Source organism: Coenobita brevimanus, chromosome 16 (assembly GCF_032717465.1).
Source record: "Coenobita brevimanus isolate Jiangsu-jjx chromosome 16, ASM3271746v2, whole genome shotgun sequence".
NCBI lineage: Eukaryota > Metazoa > Arthropoda > Malacostraca > Decapoda > Coenobitidae > Coenobita > Coenobita brevimanus.
Window position 1 is genome coordinate 33,822,268 of NC_136969.1, and position 9,983 is coordinate 33,832,250.

Below are 9,983 nucleotides of genomic sequence, written 5' to 3' on the forward strand. Positions count from 1 at the left end.
AACCATCAATTTCCTTCCCATCCCCCAACTGAAAAATGGTGGACTGCAGAAAAATGTCAGCTTCAGCCTATAGTCCACTGGCTTCTTGTTTACATAGGCCTGGGGTCACAGTTACTACTACTACTACTACTACTACCTGTGCTACAACAGCAACAACAAAAATTATCAACTGACTTGATGGCACCCTTGGCAGGGTCCCGTGCATACAGTCGCCTCTGGAACAGAACCACAGCTTTGAGCAATTCTGCTGCCACTTCATTAATTTCATCTGTCACAACATGGGTGCAGTACCTGGGGAGAGGCGTCAGATTAGAGGGTTTTCTCATCAATTCACCCCGAAGGTTAATCCATCCTAAGTCATTTCATTCTTACTAACCTAACCTAACTTGACCTAACCTTCACTAACTGAACATTACTACCGGTAAATCTAAGGTAATCTAACTTAACATGCTGGTAATATAATCTTACCTAACCCAAGCTAACCTAACCTAACAACATAACATAACCATATCTAACCTAACCCAACCTAGCCATATCTATGCTAACCTAATCTACTTACATAAATAGACCAAAAAAAAAAAAAACTGTAAAAAGTTTACTAACATGCAGTAAAAAGTTTACTGTATAACAGTGTCATCAACACCGGCCACAGGCACCCACATCCAGCCATGTATTTTATGTGTTTTTGTCTTAATTTGGGCTTTTCATACTGTACTTTACAAGTAATATACAGTACAGTATATATCACATACCTGTATATATAGTACAATATACAGTACAGTATTCAGTGCATAAGTTATGGTAGTCGCTTAATGTCCAGATCACTTAACATCCTATTTTTCGGAATGTACTGTGGACACCGAGTGGCAAATACCTGTATAACATATGACCACACCAACTAAGCACACTCCCTTCTACCCTATTACCAGTAACAACATACTACCTAACCAATATTCAATACATCAGTGCACCTAAACCCCACTATACGATCTTCCATTGTGCAATTGTTTGCTTATATGATCTTAATATTTCGGCATCTTTTTCGACAAATAATCACCAATTTCCCATATGAGATTGCTATGATCCCTACATCTGATATACAACTGACTGGTTTTTTTTCCACGAATGTAACTTAATCACACAGAGGGATCTGGCTGCATTCAAGTGGCTCACAATTAAAAAAAACACCTACTCTCTAAAATTACGGTGATGGACGGGATCTGCCAGCATCTTCAGTTCCTGAAATATTATCCACCGGGCTCTCTCTGCATTCATGCGTGTCTCACCCTTGGAATTCTCATCGTTCTCTTCTTTCTTATATATTTCACCATTATTTCCACTGTCTAGGTTTTTCTCAGCCTTAGATTTTTCCCCTTTCTCTCGTTTCTTATCTACTTCACACTTAGTTCCACTGTCTAATATTTTCTCAACCCTCAATTTTCTTCCTTTCTCTTCTTTTTCATCTATTTCACCCTTGTTATCACTGTCTAATCTTTCCTCATCACTGGATTTTTCTCCTTTCTCTTGCTTTTCTACTTCATCATTAATTAAACTATCTATCTTCTTCCCATCACTATATTTCTCTCCTATCTCCTGTTTCCTCTCCTTTTCACCCTTCATTTCACTGTCCAGTTTATCATCGTGTTCAGTTTCCCCCACATGGCTCGTCTCCTCAGTCAATGTCGACTCCTTCCTAACGGTCTCTTCATCCCGTTTCACCCCCTCCTTCTTTTCTTTCTCCTCCTCCTCGACAGGTAACAGGTCCGCTGGTGTTGATGAACTTGTAGGAGGTTGTGTCTTCTGTCTCTCTATGGCTCTCTTTGCTTCTGTTGAGTTGAGAAGGAAAAAACTGTAATTACATTATCATCATCGTCAACACATGGAAAATAACCCATTCTGCCCATGGTTGTCATTTCTATTTATTCTCGCTACCACCAGATGATATCCAGGTAATTTAGTTATGGGGTATGTCTATCCCCCTTTCTTAATACTATGACAAAACACAAGAATAAGATTCAAAGCAAGCCTGAGGACAATAAATCACCCATGGGGATGAGGGTGGGTTCATCGAATGTGGGAAGTTTGAGGGGAAGAGCAGGGGAAGTCGTTGAGGCATTCAGTAGGACGTGAGTGGATGTGGCGTGTTTGCAGGAAGTCTGGTACAGGGTGGATCAGCCAGAAAGATTGTTGGGAAGGACTGTTACTATACGTTGTTTTGGCAGGGGAGGACAGACGGATATGGGTGTGTTGGTGTGACGGTTGCGGAGAAATCTATCTATCTATATACCTAGGCTGCTTCCCCCAAGGAAAGGGAGGTAGCCGAGACAGGACGACACACTCCCCATTTACTCATTCATTGCTGTCGGGCCCTGCTGCGGATGTCACTGATTGCGGAGAAATAGGTGGAATATATTATGAATATTATGAGAGTAAGCAATAGGATATTGGTAGTGAAAATTCTATCCAGTAGAAAGATAGCTGCAATTATATCGGCATCTGCTCCACAGGCAGGATTGGATGAAGCAGAGAAAGATAGATTTTGGAATGATTTAATACGTGTAGTAGGTGGTATGAGGACTCATGAGATAGTGGTTTTGGGAGGGGATTTAAATGGTCATGTAGGTGAAGCAGCACAAGGTTATGCAGGAGTAAATGGGGGATGTGCATATGGTATAAGGAATGCAGAAGGGGAAAGGATGCTCGAGTTTGGGGAGGAAGCGGACATGATTGTGTGCAACACATATTTTAGGAAAAGAGACAGTAGGTTAATTACGTATGAGTCTGGGGGAAATAGCAGTCAGATAGATTATTTTCTGGTTAGGAGGTTGGTGAGGGATGTTAAAGTTGTGGGAAGTGGGGAGTGTGTGCAGCGGCACAAACTATTGATTTGTGATATGGTGCTTAAAGAACGAATGATGAAAAAGAGGACTTATGTACCTAGAGGAAAATATGGAAGCTGAAAAACCAAGTAGTAAGGGATGCCTTCTATAGCGAGATGAGGAGAGTGGTGGCTGAACAGGGAGCTGTAGACAGAGGCGTTAATGAACAGTACAGAGCCCTCAAGAACAATCTCTTGAGAGTTACAGATGTAAAATGCGGTTGGACAAAAGGACTACCAAGACATAAAGTAACTTAGTGGTGAGATGAGGGTGTAGAAGCTGCAGTTAAGGAGAAAAGGCTTTTCCGGGAATGGAAGATGGGTGGTAGCAAAGAGGAATTTTTGGCTGCCAAGCATAGGGCTAGAAGAGAAGTATACAGGGCAAAGTCTGAGTCACAGAGACTTTTATTTGATAATCTAAATCATGGGGAAAGGAAAAATATGATATTTAGGGTGGCAGGTCAGGTGAAGAGGGTTAATCGGGATATTATAGGTGAGCAGTGTGTGAAGAATGATGAAGGAGGGTTGGTGGTGAACAGTGGGGATGTTGGAGATGCATGGAGGGAGCATTGTGGTTGGTTGTTAAGTGGGGAGTTTGACTGGGATGGGGAGGGTTTGGAGCCAGCAGATCCAGTGTCTGGCCCTTGGCCTTTGATTGGTGCTGCTGCTGTGTGTGGGGCGGTGGGCTGGGTGTGGGTGGGGAGGGCAGCAGGTGTGTCTGGGTTGACTGCCGAAATGTTGGGGGCCTCGGGCAATATGGGGGTGGGGTTGGTCGCTGACCTGATGAATGGGGTTATTTGTGAGTATGTTGTCCCAGATGACTGGCTGAAGAGTGTAATTGTATGTGTGTATAGGGGGAGGAGTGGTGCCCTGGAGGGGTGAAATTGTGGAGGTATGGAGCTTTTGGATCGGATAATGAAGGTAATGGAGAGAGTTTTAGAAGGTGTGATTAGAGAAAGAGTGAATATTGATGAGATGCAGGTGGGGGGACCACTGATGCCATATTCATTGTTCAACAGCTTCAGGAAAAGTGTATTGGTGGGAGAAGGGATCTTTATTTTGTTTTTGTTGATTTGGAGGGGGCCTTTGACAGAGTCCCTAGGGAGGTGGTGAAGTGGGCAATGAGAAAGCTTGGCTTAGAGGAGTGGCTGGTTGGGGTGGTTGTGGCTATGTGTGTGGGTGCTCACACCCAGGTGGAAGTGAATGGAGATTTGCGTGATGAGTTTTCCGTGGAAGTTGGTGTGCATCGGGGGTCAGTTTTGAGTCCCATGTTGTTTGTCATGGTACTTGAGGCCCTTTCACGTGACTTTAGAAACGGACTCCCGTGGGAGTTGTTGTGTGCTGGTGATTTGGTGTTGATTGCAGAGAGCGAAAGGGAGGCGAAGGAAAGGTTTAGGAAGTGGAGAGATGGTTTGGGGCACAGGGGCTTGAGGGTGAGTGCAGATAGAACAAAAGTGATGATATCTGAGGTTGGTGCCGGTGCTGTCAAAGACGAGGGAGAGTGGCCATGTGCGGTTTGCTGCAGGGGCATGGGAGGTGGTTCCGTCTTGTGCGGTGTTTGTGATGGGTGGGTGCATGAGAGATTTAGTGGTATCAGAGGTGGACTGTGAGATAGTGCTGTTTTTGCGTGTTGGAGAGAGCAGGTGGAGATTGTCAGATGTGAAAGGATTGAACTTGCTGGTGAATCTCTTGAGTGTGTGGAAGATTTTTGTTATTTGGGAGACATGTTGTGTGCTGGAGGTGGGGCTGGAGGTAGCTCTGTGGCTAGGGTGAGAAGTAGTTGGAAGAAGTTCAGGGGGCTCTTGCCTCTCCTGACATTGAGAGGACTCTCCCTACTTGCTAAGGGGTCTTTGTATGCAGCATGTGTTAGGAGTGTAATGCTGTATGGTAGTGAGACCTGGGCAGTGAAGGAGGGGGATATTCAATTAAACCATGCCACCTCTTAACCACCATACTAAAACTGGCCATGGTGCAGGAAATATTTAGTGAAGACTGGAGTTAAACTGAGTGCCAAAACCAGCTTATTACATCCTTACTGATGCTGGGTGTGGGGAGTCAGTTGGGGGGAGGGCAATCAAATGGTGGGTTACAGAGCGACTTGGAGGCATTTTGTCTGCGGCCTCCCTTTGTTGGATTACAGGCTATAGATAGATAGGTAGATAGGCTGATGTTGGACACTGCTGGCAAGGGCTAACTGAAGACTAACCTTAAAAAATGAGCACAGGGGAGAAGTGGCAGTGTTCATCATATCTCCCTGAGTGGCATGACTTCCAAGATAGTCACACCAGCGGCCAGTTTGTATGTCGCACTGCCACAAACAGCACCAGCCTGGCCTAGCCAACATTCTGGGGCATGGACTGGACTGGCAGCTGCTTCAAGGCCCTGTTGCTGGTGCCACTGTGGACAGGAAACACAATATCATTAACGGCCAGCCCTCATCAACTTGGTGGCTCAGTTAGTGCTGGCCCAACATTGGAAGGAGAGACAGTAGAAAATACGGACAGGAAGATGTACAAAATGCAGACAGGGGAAGACAGGCAGAAACAAAGATAGTGGAAGACAGTAGGAATAAAGACAGAGGAAGAAAGTAGGAAATAAAGACAGAGGAAGACAGTAAGAAATAAAGGCAGAGGTAGACAGTAGGAAGTACAGACAGAGGAAGACAGCAAGAATGGAGTTTAACAGTCTGAGTTACTCTGTTATGCTAGTATTAACCTGCTGAGCTTTGTCCCACGAGAAGACATAATCCCACTGCCGCTGTTGTTTGGGTCCCTGATGATGATGGAGGATATTCTGTCTCTATTAATCTTCTAGTTTTTCTCCCTTTCCTCCTCCTGTCTCTATTTTTCTCCCTGTTTTGTCTTTCCCTGCTTCCCTTCACTTTTTTCTCCATTTTTCTCCTTCTTCCCCCTATTTGTTTTTTCTTTTCCCTCTATCTTTATACTCTATTTTCCTGACATCTTTTTCACTGTTACCTTTATTTTGCTTTGGTTTTTGTTATACTTAAAAAGAACATACTTTTTACCTTCCCTAAATCAATTCTTACTTCCTCATTAATCATGCATATTTGCTGATATTTTTATATTACCTTTTTGTATTCCATTGATTTTTGTTTTACGATGATGGAGGAGAAAGCCACCTTCTCAGCCATGTCATCACCACTTGTCCTCACACTGGCCCTTGTATCTGCAGGAACAGAAGCACTTTAGTTCATCTGATTACTCATTTCATCACCATTAACTCCTTCACCTTCATCATTCTTTGTCTGTGTCTGCCCTCCTCTCTTCCTATTTCTCACCATCATCCACTCCCGTGGTGTAGTGCTGCCTTCTTCTTCCTTTACCTTTGTCATTCTTTCTCTGTGTCTGTCCTCCTCTCTTCCTATTTCTTACCACCATCCACTCACTTGATGTAATGCTGCCTACTTCTTCACCCTTATCATTCTTTTTCTGTGACTGTACTTCTCTCTTCCTATTTCTTCCATCTTTCTTGTCACTTTTTATTACTCTTCTTTCCTTTTCAGGTGGCTTTACACTGAGTGACAAGCCTAATGGTTTCCTGTAAGCCAGGAAACCATTTACAACACTGGGTGGTAACCACATAACTAACCTATACGTTTTCCCTACGTGTCAACAAGTGGGTTGGTGGAGGGTTAGTGCCCCTCCCCGTAAAACAATGAGCTCAAAGACAAAAAGCCACCCCTTACTGGATTGTGGCATCTGGCTATAGACAGACAGATAGATAGATAGACAGACAAATAAGAACTTCAATATGCTGATATTTTCTTTAGTTCACTCATGCAACTATGGTATGGTTTTAATCAACTGAAAAAATCTTTAGGAGTGAAACAATTAACAAAGGATATGTTCAATCCCTCCAGCCTGCAAAATCACACCTAAACTGAATCAAACCATCAAACAGAAACAGGAGTACAAAAAGATGGAGGTCAACATATTCTATCTATCTATCTATTGCCAGACGTCATAATCCCGTAAGAAGGTGGCCATTTGACTTTGAGTTGTTTGTTTCATGGGGAGGGGCACTAACCCTCCACCAACCCACTTGTTGACACGTAGGGAGCACATATGGTTTGGTTATATGGTTACCACCCAGCGTTGTAAATGGTTTCTTGGCTTACAGGAAACCATTTGGCTTGTCACTCAATGTAAAGCCACCTGTAAAGAAAAGAAAAGCAATAAGAAGTGACAGGAAAGATGGGAGAAATAGGAAGAGAGGAGGGCAGGCACAGAAAAAGAATGATAAAGGCTATGGAAGAAGTAGTCAGCACTACATCAAGTGAGTGGATGATGGTCGCCCCTACCACTTCAACATATTAAATGGGCTAATAATATTTCACCAAGTCAGTATTGTACTGCAACGGGAAAAGTGAAAACCAGTAAAAACTAAATTGCTGCAGCGAGGAACTAAAACGGAATCAAAAGAAATTGATTATAAGAGTGGTATGGGATGAGGGATAGAATACTAGACATCCACAGCCATGAGAGAGTTAAATACAGATACCTGGTACCGTACAGATAAAGTGACGAGCTAACAACTAAACAAGCTGACATGACAGACCTGGCACTCACTCACTAACTGCACCCGGTTCAGCATTATCACCTCCCGTACCTCAACCAGGAGGTCTGCCTTGGCCTGCTGGTTGGCCCAAACATAACACTGTACAGCTTCCTGATGGCATCTTCCTCCAGGTCACTCTCAGGTTTTGTGCATCATTTCTGAAATATAACATGGTGGGGATATTTATACATCTCACTTATGAACACATCAGTAAAAAAAACAAAAAGTTGGAAACATACCAGATGCACTGTCTTGTTTTAAGGGAAATTATATGAATGTACAATACTATAGAGAAATGCTACTACTTTACATCAGTAACAGTTTTGTCTAATGGTAGGTGGAGTAAACTAGGATGAAATTTAGTACATAATGAAGACATCTTGAATTGGTCTACTACCGGTATCTTGTTTTCATTTTTCTTGGAAGGAACAATCTTGCATACTTGAAGCCTTTGGTTCCTTCTTCCTTGCATTAAAAAAATAAAAGATATACTATACATGAAGGAAAATGCACTATGAACTAGCTGCCTTAAATGTGGATGCACATACAAAATTGTAAATCATCTCTAAAAAATCCTATCACCATACTACACTGAGAAATACACTGAGGTGGTCTGGACATATGGAGAGAATGGAGACTGAATGACTAAGAGAGTGTATGCAGGTGTGATGGAGGGAGGGAGAGACCAAGGATGAGGTGGAGGGATGAAGTTGAGAGGTATATAAGGGAGGGGGGAGTGAGCTAGGGGGGAGGGCAGTCAAATGGTGGGTGACAGAGCAACTTGGAGGCATTTCATATGCGACCATCCTTTCCGGGATTAGGGCAGATAGACATACAGAACTGTAAATCATCTATAAAAAAAATCCTATCACCATACTGAAAGGGATTAACCCTTGCTAAACTACAAACTTCATATAAGGTACAATGAAGGTCTGCACGGGCCCAGCTGCAAGTCTGGTATGAGGTACAGTTTACACTGGCTATAAAACAATGATTCAGAGGAGGTAACCTATCTTACAAGCAATCAGTGTGGCAGGGGTTCATGCTCTCCTTCTCACTCTACCTTCCAGCACTCTGTCCACATGTAGCCTATACATCACCTCAGAGCCACTCTCCTTATCCAACCCACATCACCAATTCATTCTCCATCATATAAGAACTCATAAGATTTGATTGTTAGGAAAATTAATGAAATTTTGCATAAATTTACAGTGTGTTGGTAATTTCATCACTTCATATGAACTAAACTTTGAAGTAATAATTATATGTCCAAACACCATAGCTCATCATTTTAATAAAGGAAAAGAGAAAGGAAAATGTCTTAGACTTCAAATCTGCTGCTGCTCTTAATACAATTGGATCTTCCTGCTTCTTGCAGCAAATGTATGGAGAAATTCATCCATATTAATTTTCTGAGTGTATTCAGCGAGAAATGAGAGTAGTACAAGGTTACTTTTTCTTTTATGGGTCATAGATCGTCTGTAAGGTGTTAGTACATGTGAGAGTGTTGAAAAGGATTTTTCACATACATCATTACTAGGGCCAAATGTGAGAGCAGCTGCATACAATTGGTAGACTTCACTGAATCCTTTTCTATAAGGATGAAGAAGCAAGCACAAGTCGTTTAGAGTTTTGTGTACTTTGTCATCAAACTCTTTTTCAATAAAGGTCCATGCCACTTGAAATTCACTTTGGAGCAGAGATGAGTCAGTATTAAGACCTATGAGAGAAGCTACTGGGGCAATTTTTTTAGGATCTAAGAAACTCACACTGGGTTCTGGCCAAAGGCATGAGATTGCAGCAGTCACTGCACTACTGCATTCACCAAATCTAGCATCAAGCTCCCCAAGGCAGTTATCTACAATGCTGCAATAAATCTGCCTGAAAAGTGTTGCTTCACTTTCTGCATTGCTAGGATCTTCTGAATGTCCTACACTGGCCTCAACAACTGAATCTTTTGACAAATGTGCAGGCAGTTTGCGGCTCCGCTTTGGAACCTTATGTACATATTCAGGTTCAGAGAGATTATGATCTGCAAGTTTTGTAATGATTCCCTCAAAAATTTTTACATCATTTCTCATGTCTTTTACACTGCAGACCACAGATTCAATTAGTCTAGTTCCAGTCATCAAATCACAATCACTTGATTGTAGGAGCTTATCAGCAGGTTTAATTAAACTCAAGACTGTCTGAACACAATATGCAATGAACATATACCTCCTACTTCTGATCTGCTTCAATAAACCTGTTGCCTCAATACAAATTACAGCATTACATCCATTTTCTTCACAAGATTCAAGTGCATTCACTATCCTTTCATGGTTTTCTAAGATAGCAGACACAGTATCTAAATGACCTGACCATCTCTGTTCCAAAAGGCGTTTGAGTTTTGTTCCATCATAAATCCTGTCTAGCTCTGGACGGTGTAGAAAGTTGTACAGTCTATTGCAAATGGAAAAAAAACAATTTTACATCATTCTGCATTTCAACTGAATGTACCACAACCAAGTGCAGTTGGTGATTGAAA